Here is a 17,111-nt window from a genome sequence, read left to right as displayed (position 1 = left end):
ACTACATGGGGAAGCCTTGGCAAGATGTGCCAAAGACAGCCAGCTTGGAGAAAATCCATAGCAGCAAATCCTCAAGTTAACCCAGGCACTTCTTGAACCTCTCACCCATTCAATTTGGACCAATATTTTGGGTGGAATAAATAGCAGGTTTTCCTCTTTTGAAATAAAAAGGGCAAGTGGAAATCAGATTTTGTTATCTCAGAATATCAAGTCTTAACATTTTCTTCAGTAACATAATGAGCTGATGACCTTTGCAAAGAAGAGAGGGAATGGCCAACTTCATATTTACAGCATTTATTTTATGTAACAGCTTCCTCAGCTGAGCTGGAGACAGAAATGGACAGAGCATTATTAGCCCAAGACAGCTGAGTCTCCTTACTTTTCTGGACTAGAAATGGGCATGTAAACCGTGATAAGTGGTTATGTTCAGCCAGCAATTTTACACTAGCTACAAAGAGAAGACAGGCCAGAATCTGCACTGATAAAAGGCATCTTGCACTGTTTGGTGCCCAGCGCCATAATTTGGGGCATTTTAATCTTCTCTGTTGGAGTGAGAGCCTGTTTGTTCTTTGGGATCTGAGGAAAGGTGAGGATTGTCACACTGGTACAGCAATAAACATGTTAACCTGGCATCAGAGATTCCAGAGGGCAGATCGGCACCCCAGCAACATGAGTGAATGTGTGCCTACCACGGCCAGATGATGATAAATTCCCCCCCTCCCCCCCCCCCAGTTCTCCCAGAGGGGCAATGAGTGAGCAGGTTTGGCAAACATTTGGAGTGACCTGAGGGTTGCAGGAAGCCCCAAAACGGGGTAGGTCCTGCTGGGAGGCCCCAGAGCCAGCCCAGCAGGGGATGGGTGTGAGAGCTGTGGTGCCAGCAGAGCTGGGTGGCTCGGGCTCTCTCCAGAAGGTTTTTCCCTAAGCTTTACAGGACAGATGAGGGCTGTCAAAGGAAGAATGCATGCAAACAAAAGAAAAGCTGCTTACAATAGCATGGCTGATGGCTGTCCAGAACAACCTCAAAAAGGCCTGTCCAGAAACCCCGTATTTCCCTAGCACAATTATGGCCTATAAATCAAAGCAATTACCAGGCACACACTATTAAAAACATTTTTGAATCTGTCAAAAAATATACACATTTTCTCAGTTTGTGCCTGCAGAAACCAGAGCTGTGAGAGGGCAAATGTGTTTGTGCCATCAGGCTTCTCTCCTGGCAGTGAATGGGTTTGAGACAATTACATTTTCTTTTTATGCTTCCATCATGTGCAGCACCTCTGTGAATAGCAGAGCTCCTGGCTGTAATGTCACCACAACCATTCTTGCTGCAGCCATTTCTGCAAGAGCTGGAAGAAACAAGTCCTCCCTGAAACAAGTCCAGCCTGTGGGCAAGGGGGTTTGACTGCCAAGTACCACAAATATGTTCTATTCAGATACTGGCAAAATGCCTGTGCAGAGATCTCTGTCACAGCTTAGAGAGGACTTGGACATGGCTGTTCATGTGGGGTCCACTTGGCTTGTAAAGCCACCTTTGGTCAGTCTCTCTTTCCTCGCTGAGAGATGCATCGATGTGTCCTGGCCCCGTCTGTCTCACGGAACCTGCGCCAGAAATTTCCATGGTCAGTCGTGGTCCCTGTCAAGCCATGTTCCCTCATATGCCTGCTGAGGATGGCACCTTCTCAACCACAAGGAAACAGTGGTGAAACACAACTGATACTGAATAAGCCCAGGTAGAGGACTTCTGGTCTACAGCAGATTGATGCAATGTTAGCATTTATTTAATTTTATCAATATAGAGAAATAAACATATGCACAGACCATGTTTATTTCACTCTATCAAATATAATTTTAACAAACATGACAATTTTTACTGTGAAACAGAATGTCTCTTAAATATTATAAGTTTCAGTGCTTTGTAATTGTATTTCAGTAGGCACAAGAAGTATTTTACTGCACAGTGAATGCATTTCATTAAATAGTATAAATTTACACTCTGTTATAAATGAATGTTCATTTTACATTGTAATTTTTTTACTGCAGAATGTTGCCATTTTAGTATTCACTGTAATCACTCCACTGTGTTGCAAGCAAATGTCATTTATATGATATGTAAAAATCCAGAGAATTCAATTTAAGGGATCTCAGTCTGAAGTATAAATACATGCAAGCCACGTAACACAAATAAACTTACTCCAGATGGTTGCAGATAAAATCAAATCCCACCATCATAAGAAATAAAATTCCCAGTACAAGCACAGGCAATTCAGTACAGCTTCTGCTGACTGAAATGGCCAGAAAAATTAGCACCAATCCAAACATAATAAATTTAATGAAGTTTTTGTGACTAATGAGAGACCAAGCATTATGTTTTCTAGGTGGTTAAACAGCTTTTCCCTCTGAATGTTTTTGGGAATCTACATGGATTCCCCCAGCTAACTGGCCCAGGAAGTACCTCACAGGTAAATATCTAGAAACAGAAAACTATTGATACAATAAAACAGGCCATTCTAAAAGCAACAATGGTTTATTTGCCTCTCTACATTACAGCTGCCTGGAGTACTTACAGTACAGCCCAAGAGCATTAACAAACAGCCAAGCTATTTCTTCTCTCTTGATAGCCACCTTATTGCTTTCAGCAGCTAGCAAATTAAACCTTCAAAATAATTCTCATGTGCACTGACTGTAAAGTGAATTTAAATTAAACTAATATATTACAAGAAAAGTGAGTACCTAAGCCAGAGTTCTCAGCAGCCTTTCTTCTTCCCAAACCAAGCACAGAGCACACAAATATAGTTACACAGTTCACACCTGCCAGCGTGCATCTGCACATGCCATATGCTGCAGGACACACCTTATCCCAGCACTCACACACATATGTATTTGCAAACACCTCCTGCCACTGGGAGACAGGGGAGTCCAGCCAAGTGCTACTAAAACCAAACAACAAAAGCCTTGCTGCCCATTTCTCCTCTGCCAGGCCCCCTCATGTGCTCCCCGAGCTCTAAAACAGCAATAGTCGCCGCAGGCACGCTCAGCGGATGAAGGCCTCTGGCCCTTTACAGGTGGACATGAAGCCAAAGAAATGAAGTTACTGACTCAACACCACTACACCAGGACAAGGAAATCTTGCACAGCCCTGCTGGTATCCTTCTCCTTGTATTCATCTATCATTCCCAAGCTTCAAGTTCAGACCTTGGAGTAGCCTGCAAGGCTGTCTCACACCTTGCACTTGCTGGCTCCAGTGCAGAGCTAAGCACTGCACTGAGAAGGTTTTAATTGCTCTGTATTCCTGAGGTGGCATAAAAACAGTGGAAGTGAACAGGTAGATTTGAAGTGCTCTAGAACAGGCTATGACCTCAAACACAGCTTCTTTGTGCTTAGGCTGCTAGATAGATCCAAGCCCTAAAAATCTGAAAATCCTGATGTGATTAATTACATTTCTGAGAGGTAGTTATTCTTGGTAGTCGATGAAAGTCAGCTTAGATGAATATTTGGGGACTCACTTTGTACTTGTTTATTAAATAATAATTTATTAATAAACTATTTTGAACCCTGTTCTTTTTGTTTCTGGGCACATATAGCTCAGTTTTGGCTTCTGCACCTCTAGCTTGAAGATTTTAGATCACACTCAAGAACAATCTTAAAAATCTCTGCTCTTACTCTAGGTCAAATTCAAGTTAGCCTCCTGCAAGTAACCCCCTGCAAGTGTCTCAACAGGATATCATAGCAGAAATGGCTCTTTAAGTCTGGCACTAGGCATAGTCAGGTTGGAAAACAGGTATAATCAGATCTAAAGGTAGAAAACCTGACTGCATCAGCGCTGTGAAACCCTGCAAGTATTCAGTACACATAGCACAGAGTAGGGGAGAAAGCAGAAAACTGAGAGCAGCCCTTCTCATGGTGGGTATTGCTTTTCCACAGGAATCATGGATTGGTTTGGGTTGGAAGGGACCTTAAAGATCATCTCATTCCAACTCCCCGCCATGGGCAGGGACACCTTCCAGCAGATCAGGTTGCTCCAAGCCCTGTCCAGCCTGGCCTTGAACACTTCCAGCAATGGGGCATCCACAACTTCTCTGGGCAACCTGTGCCAGTGGTTCATCTCCCTCTGAGTGAAGAATTTCTTCCTAATAGACAATCTAAACATACCCTCTGTCAGCTTAAAGCCATTGTTCCTTGTCCGGATACCATCTGCCCTTGTAAGAAGTCTCTCTCCCTCCTTTTTAGAAGCTCCTTTTAGGTACTGGAAGACCACGGTGACCTTCTTTTCTCTGGGCTGAACAACCCCAACTCTCTCAACCTGTCTTTGTGGGAGATGTGCTCCAGCCCTATGATTATCTTCATGGCCTTCTCTGGAGGGTAGCTGGGTGCTCTGGGTGGCTGCCCAGCCCCTTGCAGAGCAGGGCAAACACCATCAAGTTCTGCAGGGACGTACCACAGGGCACATCCCCTCAATATCAAATAAGGAATTCCTGCATCATGGCCAACACAAGTCCTGAGGACTCCTTTTCATACAAAGTTGTACATCACAACTCTCCTTACCCCATGCACTCACACATAGGAAGCAGCCACTGATTTTATTACTCTGTGCAGTGCAGCTGTGATTGCCAAAATCTGTTCTACACATTCTTGAGACATGTCCAGTTACTGCTGGCATTAGCACATAGTTCCTCCTGGATTATTCCTCAGCATTTTAAAGCTGCCCATGCTGCTGCTTGGTACAAGATTGGATTTACCAGCATTTCATTTCCTGATTCAGCCTTCCTGGTTGGAAGTTTCCAGCTCCAGTCCCTTGGAAGCCTGTTAAGTTATGCATGGGTCTGGCACCAGAGCAGTTTAGGTGCCCTTTCAGAGCAAGGGACCAACATTGCCGGACAGGAACTGTGTTATCTGCACTGCAGGTCGCAGAGTACTCTGTGTTTCCTGATAATTAAATTCACTGTTGGAAGCTCCTTACATTTCCACGTGATGAGTAACTGCAGGGCTGGATGTTGCCCCTAATTGCTTTTTATAACAAGGTTATAAAAGTCACGCTGTTATGTCCAGCTATGTCAGGGCCCTGACAACTGTACATGACCAAAAGTGACATTAATACTACACTGTGTTGTTCCAAAATTGGATATTAATGAGGAAATTTCAGTCCTCTTTCAGTAGGATCTTATTGTGATCAGTTAAGAGCTGTATTTACACAGGAGCGTTAAGGAGTGTTAAAATAAAACTCAAAGTAAAAATCTGGATATTGATATAACCTAAATTATGTGTTAAGACACGAGGTGGTCTAATTGAGCATTACTGTTAACTGCCAGGTTACAAAACTTCTCTAGTAGCTTATTACAATTATTACAATTTGTTTTCTCAGCCCAACACTGAAGTAAACTGAGGGAGTGAGAACATGCCAGTGCAGATTTCTTGTGATGACCGATCATGTTCCTTGGCAAGGAGGTAAGTGTGAAGACATCACTGGATGACCAGATGCTTTTCCTCTGCTAACAAAGAACTTCTGCATGGTTTGACGTTTGAGCTAAATGGATAAGAGGGACAAAGCTGAAACTGCCCAAACCCATCCCAGATATCCCTGTTTCTAGACTCAGCAGCAAATGAACCAGGGGAAAAGCAAGTTAGTCCAGCCTGAAACAAGCCTCTTGGCACCAGCATCATTGCTATTTCCACATAAAGCCCACACTCCTTGGGAACATGAGGCCTGTGGAAGTCTTCTCTGGGCACAATCTGCTGTGCTACTGGGCAAAAGATTAATGCAATTAAAATTAAGTCTCAGATTATCCACCCAGCCAAGCAGGAGAGAAGGGATCCTGATGTTCGTGTTACCAGTGGGTGCATTCTGCCCTGGCTTGTACTCCTGCACCCTCACCAGATGTCAGACCTCGTCCACACAGGCTTTGAAGTCTGGGATGGCATTATGGAGGCAGAGGTGCCACTAGATCATGGAGTATTTTCCTACAGTAATTGCCAATTAATAAGCAGGGGAAACTGTTCCTTAGAAGTGCTTATTGCCCAGCAGCTCCTGGTTCAGATGGAGATAGCTCCGTGCAGTGGGTAGAAGTGCCATGATAAACCACCCCTGCAAACCAAAGCCACGTGGCACAGGCTTGCCCAAACCCAATAGCAGTCGATTTTTAGCTAATGAATCAGTTAGTCACAGCCTGATAAATGCTTGGAAAATGCTCACTAGTCCTACATATGCAATGTGTTTACATTAACATTTCAGAAAGCTTAGCAGCTTCCAAGTTCCTTTATGTTTGCACACAGCAGAGATCTCCAGGAAAATCTGATAAGGGAGCACAGTGTAAGTGAATTATTATAGCAGACACCTGAATAAAAACAGTCTTAAGGCAAGGCAACTCCAGTTGCTTTACACACAACTTGCTGCTTTCTCATTATATTCTTTATCTATTACTGAGTCAAGAATAAAATCCAATTTTGTCAAACATTTTAAGCAAAATGTAAAGGCCAGGGAAGAGTTCTTTTTCAAATGACTTCCTATTTAGACATGCCCTTATCTGAAACCCTGAAACCAGGGTAATAAAACATTTTAGCCCTTTCCAACAACCAGATGTCAACAGAATTGAAACCATCATCAGCACACCTCTAACTAAAAAGCACCACCGAACAAAGCTTGCCTTGCTCAGGAGCTCACACAATGTTCCATCACGTTTTTCAGCTTACAGACAGAAGAAAAAGCTTGAGTTATCCTGTCGCTTTGCAACTCTCCCAGTCCTCTACATTTCCATCAGGAATCCAGGTAGGATTTCAATGGCTTTGGTTTCTCTGGAGTGTATTTTCAAAGCAGGCATTTGGTCTCAATCTGATCATGAGAGCAAGGAAAAGGGGGGAATATTCACACAACTCCCTGCAAGCCCCTGTTCCAAATACACGGCAGGAACTTTTAAAACATCTTCTCAGATGGCAAAGAGAAAACCCTGTGGGATCAAGGCATTATTTGTTGTTCTGTGCCTGGAACACCCGAGAATTCCCTGTAATGGAAGAGAAGACCACAGGGAGCTGCAGATGTTCCCAGCAGCATCTCTCTGCAGCAGCAGAGGCAGTCCCTTCTAGCAGCTGTGTCACAGAGGCCTTGATGGCTCTAAAGCAGTGAGATCCCAGTGGAGCCGCACTGGTGTCTGCCGTAGATGGAGAAAATATTCACATTCTTACAAGGTAGTTGTAAAATCACCAGCCACTTGACTACACCAGCAGCTCAGCACACCATTTCTCAGATCACTACTCATTTCTTCACATACTATAAAAGATAATAACTGCTTGTACTCAGGTACCATAGAGGTGCTCTGTTAGGGTGCTGCTGTCAGTGGCCTGTCACCCTGGCTCCCACACGATGGGCTCTGTGCTGACAGGAAGGTAGAGTGGCTCTGTTTCAAGAGGCCTTACAAGCCTAAAAGCACCTTACTGGCAATATAAAAAGCCCCCAACAACTAAAACAGTGAGAAAGATTTCAGCGTGTACATTATGTAAAGAGTCATAGGAGAATGACAGGAGGGGGTTGCAGAAAGCTCAGCAGACCAGCACAGAGGTTTGTGAGCTGGTTGCTGATTCTTATTTGCAATTCAAGAGGTCTGTGATTGATCAGAGCATTGTTTCTTCTCCTCTAACTACAGTCCTTTCCACCCTCAGGGAAATACCAAAGAACAAGGAGTGAATAATGCACTTAAGGTATAAACCTGTGGCATCTGGTGGATATTTTAACTAATGCTGGCATTTCATTTAATGATACCAGATAAAGAATTGTACAGCCTCATTCAGCCTGTTTTCCCTCACACTATTCCAATCAGCAGCAATTGCAACCTAAGTCTCAGGCTGAAGATTATATTTGCAAATTAGATTTTGGGGGGTGGGAGAGATAAATCTGTTAGTCCATGGTTTGATCAAAAGTTTGAAAGCTAGTCTTATAATGAAAGGGTGAAATCTTGGCTGCAAAGTCAACGTGAGCCTCATCCAAAATTTCTCACAGCCCTTTTAATAGCATAAATGTTTCAAGCTAGTACATCTGGGTCTCTGAAACAGTGGCAGCAGTATTTCAAATATTCTCAAAGCCAGATACTTGGATGGGCTTGAATTGGTGACAATAATTGTGAAGATCAGCTTCTCAGGCCAAATAGAAACATGCCAGGACCACGCAGGCAGGCTCAGTTCTCTCACAGGAAACACTTGAGTGAAGCAGGATGCCAGGGCTTCAAAGAGGAAAAGCTGGAGGGCATAGCAGCACATGTGCTGAGTGGCAGAAAATTAACAATTTTGATACTGCAGCTACTCCAAAACACATATCACCGAATACACCAAGGCAAAGAATAGAACAGCAGAATTCAGTGAAAAATTAGAGAATACTTGGCGTGTTTGGGGCACCAACCAATCAATACTTGTCCTCCAAATTCTAACTGATGGACCAAAACTTCCTGTAGGGCACAGAAGGCACCATAAGGGATGCATCAAGCGGCCTTCAGCAAAGCAGCACATGCCAGAGCTTTCCCATGCACAGGATTCCCCACACAGAGCACTTAAGGCAGGTCACAAAACAGCAAGATACCAGCTGCTTGCATTTACTTTTTTTTTTTTTTTTTTTGTAACATTTCTAAACCACACTTTTCTTAAGACAAGTTATATGCAATACTTTTGCTCCGACCATTTAAATCAATTCGATAAGCAAGCCAGATTGCATGCCAGTGCTTCCAACAATTAACTTGCAAGAAATCCTGTGATGAACCTTAGTCTCTTTTCACACTGACTTTATTATACTCACAAAACTTTACACTCGTTCGTATACAATCTGAAAATAAAACACTGCCAGGCTAGCAGACAAATCAGTGACCTAAATGTTCCAGAAAATGAAATGATATATGCCTTGGCTGTCCTGCAGAGCTTGCAGAAGCAGGAAGAAGTATCACCAAATAACTTGAATTCAGTAATTCCCCAGAAGCACCAGTTCCCATAACCTTAGGAAATTCTGATGCAGTCGGTAGGAGAAAATACATCTCTCTGGCAGCTAACTACAAAAAGAGAAAGTGGGATGCTCAGGAAAAAGAAAACACTGAAAAGAGATTAATACACTGGAAGATATATAGGAAGAGAAGGAGCAGAAGATTTCTTCTCTGTCAAGCAGAGGGTTACAGATCCATCCTGTGTTAACACTTCCTTTCCAATTAGATCACAACCACCTTTATTTTCTTTTATTTATTTTAAACCCTGGCTTTGAAGTGGTGGGTTATGGAATGAAATGAAAGGACATATTACAAAACATCTCTTGATTAGCCATTTGGTCTGACCAGCTGAGCTTCTTTTAATGTTATGCAAAAGAAACTGAACAGACCCTCAGGCAGAGGATGCTCCTGGCCCTAACTGGAGCCTGATCAAATCATTGTCTCCCTATTGGAGGGTGCAGTCTTGCAGCCCTGCTGCTGAAATGGTGCTTTGGTCATATTTTGTGGAAAACTGGCAAGAGCAACCATTTAATGTCACATTTCTGCTTTAACTCTACAGCTCTTATTACTTTATATGCATAAAAAATGCATGGCTACTTATAAATCTTTAATTACATTCCGGACTAGACCTGTTACATTTTTCACCTCCCCTCCAGGATGAAGTCTGGAAGATGCACACGTGCCATAGAGGACATGGGATACTCTGCAAATTTAACACAGGCATTCATTCAGTGGAGAGCAGCAGCTCTTCCCAGGAATGGTACCAAAACCAGGAAAGCAGAATTTGTCCTTTTTAGCAAATAATTACATTGAAATTGTGAGATACAGCCTTAGTGTTACAGTGGTGGGAGGCTGAGATGCTGCTCTTATCATTGTCCCTCTTTTCATGTTCCTGCTGCGAGACAGAGCATGACCCCAAAAACTCTTATCAGGTGAGCTGGTAATAATCATGGTTTTACATCTCCACACAAGAGTACCACCCTGGGAAAGGGACGTACTTGACAGGAGAGCCCAGATCCCTGAAAATGTGAAACAGTAGCCTACAAACCTCCCAAGGAGTTGGAAGGACTCACTTATAAAAGATTCATAGTGGCTACTGAGTACATTCATTGATCCAAACTCTTAACAACAGCTACTCTTGACAAAGACACCTCTGCATTGCCCTGTTTGCAAGTATTCTCCACATCACTCACCATTCAGCCCTATTCCTCCTGTCTCCTGCTGCCTCGGTTCCCAGAGGGCCAGGCAGCTCATATTAAACTTGCTGCAGTGACAAGAACATCCCTGGAGAAACCACTTCTACCTGGGAAATGGCCCATGAAGCTGTGTAGGCATCCTAAAATGCTCTGAAAAACCAAAAGAACAAGGCAGTCACCAAGGGGAGTGCTAAGAAGATGAAGAAGAAAAATAAACACAAACATGCAGAGCAAAGATTTTGGACAAACACATCACACTGCCTGAAAAGGATCCCACAGCAATTCTTGCCATGCCACCTATTGCCTTGACACTTACCATAATAAAGCAGTTGTGCAATCTTTCAGCTTAAAGCTGATTTTTGAAGAACAGGTATTTCTCTGCTCGTTCTTATTTTATTTTTTTTTTCTCCCACAGAGGTATTTTGACTGGATTTAGGACTCTGAAATCACAAGACAAAAAACCACCATGAGTGAAGGAAGGGGTGGGGAAGGCTCCTTTAATCACACAGGTGGTGGTGAAGAGAGATTTGCACCTGGGCCAATTACCCATTAATTTGCAGCAGCTCCTGGTAGAAATGCCCTACTTTGCTCTTAATCCTTTTGTAGTACCAGCCCAGCTTGATGCCACCTCTCCTCTCCTCTCCTCACTGACCACTTTCCCCCCCTAACATGCACAGGCTGCTGCATATTACATTTTGAAACAAACTCCTAGTGCTCAGGTATTGTGCAGATTACAGCCAGCAGGCTCTCCTGTTTTCCAGCCTCCTTTTATTTTCCAGCCAGTAACTGCCTGTTCTATGTATCAGGAGATTAGGAAGAAAATGTGTTATTTCCATGAAGGCTGACACAGCCTTTTTCTCCATTTATACCTACTGATTTTTTTCCCCCTGATGCATTATATGAGCTCCTCTCTCTGTTTCATTTTTCTGACAGCAGGGTTTTAACATCCTTTAGAAAATGCATGTGCTGTTTAGCATACTATGGAGTGAGGATAGGCCAGGTGTGGATCATTTTATATTGCAGGGAAATGAGTCCTCTTTTCTCCATAATTATCAAATCTGCTTCCACAGGGAGCCTTTCTCTACTTCTAGGCTACAGCCCTCAGTTACCTTATGCCACTTGATAAATATCCAAAGATCACTACACCGGGATTTCCTCTGGAAGGCAGAGTTCTTAGAAACATGGGGTTAGGGCAAGGAAAACAGTCCTGCATGAAGCTTGGCTCCCTAAGAGAAGGTGAGAATTTCTCAATAGTTAGAGCTGAATATTGAGAAAAGGAAAAGCTTTGCTTCTAGTTCCAACGTTACCTGAGGAATATCAGTTATCAAAGAGGGAGAATACAAAATTTTACCAGGAGTGATAATACGTTTGAAAGTGCCATATACTTTTTTTTTTCAACTTGGTGAAACATAGCAGATGTAAAAACCATTTGAAATGTAAAGGATGCTATGCAACGTTACCATGCAGGCACAGTGCCTGTGTTAAATTCACCTTAATGACATTTCTTTTTCATGAAGGCATTGAAGCTTTCACCTAAAAACCTTTTTTACATGTTTTCCTTTCATTTTCTCCCCAGTTAGCTTTTTCAGTAGAGTTAAACTGGAGGTTAATCCATTTAATTTTAGTGTTGTCTACATGAGGGTACTTGAGATACATCAGTTCTAACTAAAGGAGGGTTTAAATTCAGAGGAGTCAAACTGCATGAGCCCATCTTATGGATACCTGTTGAAGGCAGCCTGGCCACAATTAAGCAGAGTTTGTTTCCACAGTGGACAGCGTACAAGAGCATGTAGTGACAGGACAAGGGGGAAGGGCTTAAAACTGACCAAGAGCAGGCTTAGGTTAGGTATTAGAAAAAAAATAATTTACTGTGAAGGTGGTGAGGCACTGGCACAGATTGCCCAGGAAAGCTGTGGCTGCCCCATCCCTGGACCAGGTTCAATGGAGCTCTGAGCAACCTGGTCTAGTGGAAGACGTCTCTGCCCATGACAGGGGGATTGAAATTAGATGGTCTTCAAGGTCCCTTCCAACCCAAACCTTCTATGATTCTATGTAGGCTGTGTGTGCAGGGTGCATCCAATTCATCTGGGTGCATTAACTTGTCAAACCCTCACAAAACCTGCAATCCCATGTTTGCTCAGGACAACCTGCCCATCATAGCACAAAAAACCCCAAACACTGGTCTGGGGACTTGATGCAGGCACACACTTCAAATATATCTATACCTAAATCAAAGTGCCTTTTGTCCCCAGTGAAAATCTATCTTCCTGGAGCACTAACATGGCTCACTGCAGGGTAAGACAAAGCCTCCCTGAGCAGCCAGGCTCTGGGCTCAGGTGCCACCCCTTCATATGACCAGGAGCAGCTGGGTTGCAAACTGCTGCTTTTCCTTCTGCAAGCTGCCCTGAAGCCCACTGTCCTCTCAGACTGACAGGGCCCACAAAGGAAGTTTTTACCTCTGCGCACAGCACTGCTTCCCTGCCAGTGCTGAGCAATGCAGACAGGATGATCCATGCGGGCTGTGCAGGGCCCCTGTGGTTCCCAGGTGAGTTACAAAGTCACACCAGCTTGTGCCCTGTTTTTAACCCAGTGTATCTGGTTTTTCTCCACAGGAACTGGGCTTCCACAAGAGGAGGAGAGAGACAGAGCTTGGGCACAGCCTGGCCACCCGAGTCACAGACACATAAGGGACTGAATTTCTTCAGGACAGGAAGGGGAGCTGGAACACTTTTCAGTGTTCTTGGAGAGAACACTGACCACTAGGATATTTTTAGTTGGAAAGCACTACCTCCTCCTTCTCCTTCAGTGAATAATAATACAGCTACATGGAATAATTTATTGTAATAGGAAATAATAAAAATGCCAGCAACTGTTCATGCACGACCTCCTAAAAGGAACCTTTGTGCTTTTAAAAATCAACAGTCCAAAAATGAAATGGAAGGTTAATGTGATCCCCTTGGTGCAGCTGAGCCTGCTACATATGGAAGTGCTTTGTGTCAGGTTTTTGTGCCGGCACGAGCATATGGGATCAGACACAGAGGAGGAGTTCTGAACTTTCCTGCAGACAGATGAATGAATTCAAGCTGAAGTAGCAGCACAGATCTTGCACTAGCCAGTCCAAAAATAGTAAAGAAATCCCTTTTCTACATTTAGCACTGTGTGGATGGGTTTCTGTGTTCATTGATAAGCTCCTAGGCCAGCTCAAGTTTTACAAGAGCGATAGCTCTTTATTTCTACAGTCAAAAGAGTGCAGGAGTTTTGAATATTAGCACAATATTATCTCCCTTTTTGCTTTCACTGCATTCAGCACGGCTGGCTCCACTAAATAACACATAAATCTTAACAGTCTGTTGTTATACAAAGATTATTTTGAAAAAGGGTTTCTTGCCAGACTATCATCCATTTTGTACCACTTTTTCTTCCTTTGTTCTGTCTTTTTTATTCTTCTATGAGAAAGATTTTTCCTCTCCTTTTTCTTTCTTTTTGTCCTGATCTAATTCTTGTGGCTGATATATAAGAGCACTGATACAATGTAGTTTTTCATTTTGGCAGCTTTTTTTAAACAGATTCCATAGCATGATCCAACCAGTGACAAATGACCCAGCACTTCCACTTGGAATACTAACGCTGAATTATCTGGCTTCCTGGGGTCTGATGGAGATGCAGCGAGAATTAAAAAAAATTACTGCACAGGAGCAGTGGTGACTGATGTAGGGCCTGCACGCTGAGCTTCTGACCTCCACCGTTTCTACAGTAAATGTGCAATGCATTGTGCTTTCTATTCTCAGGCACTCCTTGGAAGCCAATTAAATTAAAAGGCTATTCATTTCATTCTATTTGTCTCCAGGACGCTCACATAGAAATGCAAACGATTCCTGTTCAGAGTTCCCTGCATCAGAGAAACTGATATTGTACTGCTAATTTGTGATAGCACTGTAAACCAATATGCAATCTGCCCTGCTTTAAAGGATGTGCATAGGATGTACACTGAACTTACAAAACACTGATTAGGGAGATCATGAAATTAAATCTCCTGAAGGGCACGTCTTTCAAACCCTCAAGGCAGCTCTTTTTCTTGGTTTAATCAGATAGTTAATCATTGCAACTCCCGCTTTCCGAGAGCCAGATTCATCAATACTAGGAAGCATGGATTTGTAATATTGAACATTTACAGTCTCAGGAAAGCTTGGTGAAAAGCAAACCTGTAAAAGGTGGTTGGTAAGCACTTTGCTGCTTTAAAAAAAGCAATGGAGGAAATGAAATAATATTTCCTAGTAAAACCAAAGAATCATTTGAGGACTGATCCACCAATTTGAGCAAGAGACAAACATAGTCCCAAATACACTGTTCTCTTAAGGCCTAGTCTTGTCTCCGGCTCCATGACAAATTAACATTTTTGTTAAACTGTCGAAAACAAATTGACACAAAACATTATTTTCCTGTGTTTTTATTCTAAATTAAGCTTGTGCTATAGTTCCCCATGCCACTTGGAGCAAGTGTAATTTCGGATCTGGAGGAATGACCTTCACATTGAAGTGAAACAATAAGACTTCAACACCATCCTGCAGGATACGAAATTACATCCTGCAACCTGCCATTTGTAGATCATTTTTGCAGGCTAGCAGCCGCAAATTGGAACGTGCCTATCATCAATGGTAGATCAAATGTTAGGGCTTGTCTAATGGTCATGGTACTGAAGGTTTGTTGATAGAGAAGATGTGAGTTTGTAACAGAGGCAGCAGCCTCTGTTGCACTTTATCTGGATGTGGCTGGCAGGGTGTAATAAGCTAAACAAGGCTGAAATGACAAAAATGTCTCCAGGCTTATGAAAACCTGGAAAATTATTTCTGGGAAAACCTGGCAGTTTAGAAAAAAATGTCAAACACTTAACTACCTTTGTCAGAGAGATGAAATCATTCTGGCCCAGAATCATTCACCTGCAGTGCTAAAACCCACGGACATTCCACCAGGGGTGAGCTTGAAGACACTTCCCTGGCTTGAGAAAATGAACTTGCTTCCCCCTGCTATGGTTAAATTAGTTTTGTTTTCTTCCCTCCCTGACTCTCAATAAAATTTCAATCAGCAATCAGTTATTGAAGTATTAGAAGACAGAAAATTTTGAAGCAAAACACTGATAAGTGAGAATAGGCTTCTTAATATGGCTTGGAAAAAGAAGCAAATATGAAAATTCCAAGAAGATCACTTCAGCCTGTCTAGTCATCCTCTGCTGTGTTGACTGGAAGGAAGTCAGTAAAATGAAGGGTGAATGATTTCGAGATGACTGAAGGAGAAGCCCTTTTCAGCCCCGGGATTTTATGCCACAAAGTATCAAACAGGTCAGCTGTTCAGCTGGCTTCCAAAAACCCTGTCATAAATGTAGCGTGTTGCAAACCAAAGCACCTGCAGGGGTTTGTGCAGATCTGTATTCAGCAGCACAGGGGGAACAGCAGAAAGCAGGACCTGCACAACAAGGACCAGGAACTCCGGGCTGGCACCTTTGTCTGTAAATTGCCCTGCTGTGAAGTTTCTCGATCCATCTCCCGGCCTGGCTGGAATGGGCCCTGCTGAAAGAGAAGATGCTACTTTATAAAATCCATAGGTCTATGGGATATGGAGCTTCAGGTGCTTCTGTGTCCTTTGCTGCCTAATTTCCTTGCTTTGAGATAGTTTTCCTTATTATTGTAATTCCTCTGCAGAACATTAACCTTGAATTTGATGCAACAATGACGGGGCAAAACTTCTTCTACCCACCTCAGTTTTGCAGCTTAGATGATGAGGTGTCCAACAAGAAAGCTCTGTCTTTGGTAATTTATTTTTGTTTGGTTTTCTAAGTGTAACAACCAGTTTCTAACAAAACCTCCCACAGCTTCTCAAAGCTTTTGTTTTTTTCTGTGACAATTTCCAAACTAAGGCTTTTCCTGAATGGGATTTTATTTGAAAAGAGAGGACAGAAAGTGTCCAACGTGTATTTTCAATTCATTTTTCCCAAATGAAAAGAGCTCTTTTAATAGACTAATTTTTCTTTTTAAAAAGAAAAGTAATTTTGGTGTTCAGAAAAACCCATAGGGAGAAATTCTAAGTGGAACTCATTGCTGTAATGTAATTGTGACCAAAGCTAGTTTTGAAAGAGAACTTGATTTTATGGAAGAAACGATATTTAATTACAATAACTAATGATAAAAGGAAGTATAATGGAAGGGAAAGAAAACTTGTTTCATGTAAGGACTTAACAATGCATTTGGGGCAAGACCTGATGAGGACAGATTACCTTGTTTCTTTGTTTGTATGAGGTGTTCTTCACAATCACTTCAGGCCTGGTGTCCTGTCCAGAGGTACGAGAAGACCTGAGAGCTGGAAGTTTCTTCCAGTGAAAAGTAACAGAGAAAATACACTTTTGAACGTGAAAAAGTATTTCCCCATCCTGATGACTGTGAATAGTGGCAATGTTAGCAGATACTGCACCACACACATACTCTGTTATTCTGCTTTTGTGTTTTTGTTAGGACAGAAAATTGAGTACTTCTTTGCATGACAGTGCTGAAAAAAAGAAAAACAGAAAAAACACCCTAAAGATAGCTTTGGTTTTCTGTGTAAACTTGAGTGTTTTTAAAATGTACCTCTTTCCAGAAATAAAATTATCAAGGAAGAAAAATGTTTGGTGAAGAATAAATCAATGGAAGTTTTTAATGGTACTCCTCTTATTCACTGAAACACAGCAGCTCATTTTGGGTGCATGCAACATGCAGGAGGTGATGCTTGTAGGGAACACCTATGTCTCACTAAGAGTAAATTCAGGCAGGCTGTGCTGTCCAAAGTGACATAGAAGGAGGACATCTCTAAAAATAAGCCTTTCTTAAGGAAGGTGAAAAAAAAATCTGAGTCACATCATCAATAAAGGATTACTAAAGAAAAAAAACCCCTGAGACTTAAAAAACAGGCTTATAACTAGACCCCTGTTAGTTAAAGTTAC

The sequence above is a fragment of the Coloeus monedula genome (assembly GCF_965178545.1).
Source record: "Coloeus monedula genome assembly, chromosome: 2".
NCBI classification, from domain to species: Eukaryota; Metazoa; Chordata; class Aves; order Passeriformes; family Corvidae; genus Coloeus; species Coloeus monedula.
This window is presented reverse-complemented; position numbering follows the sequence as displayed.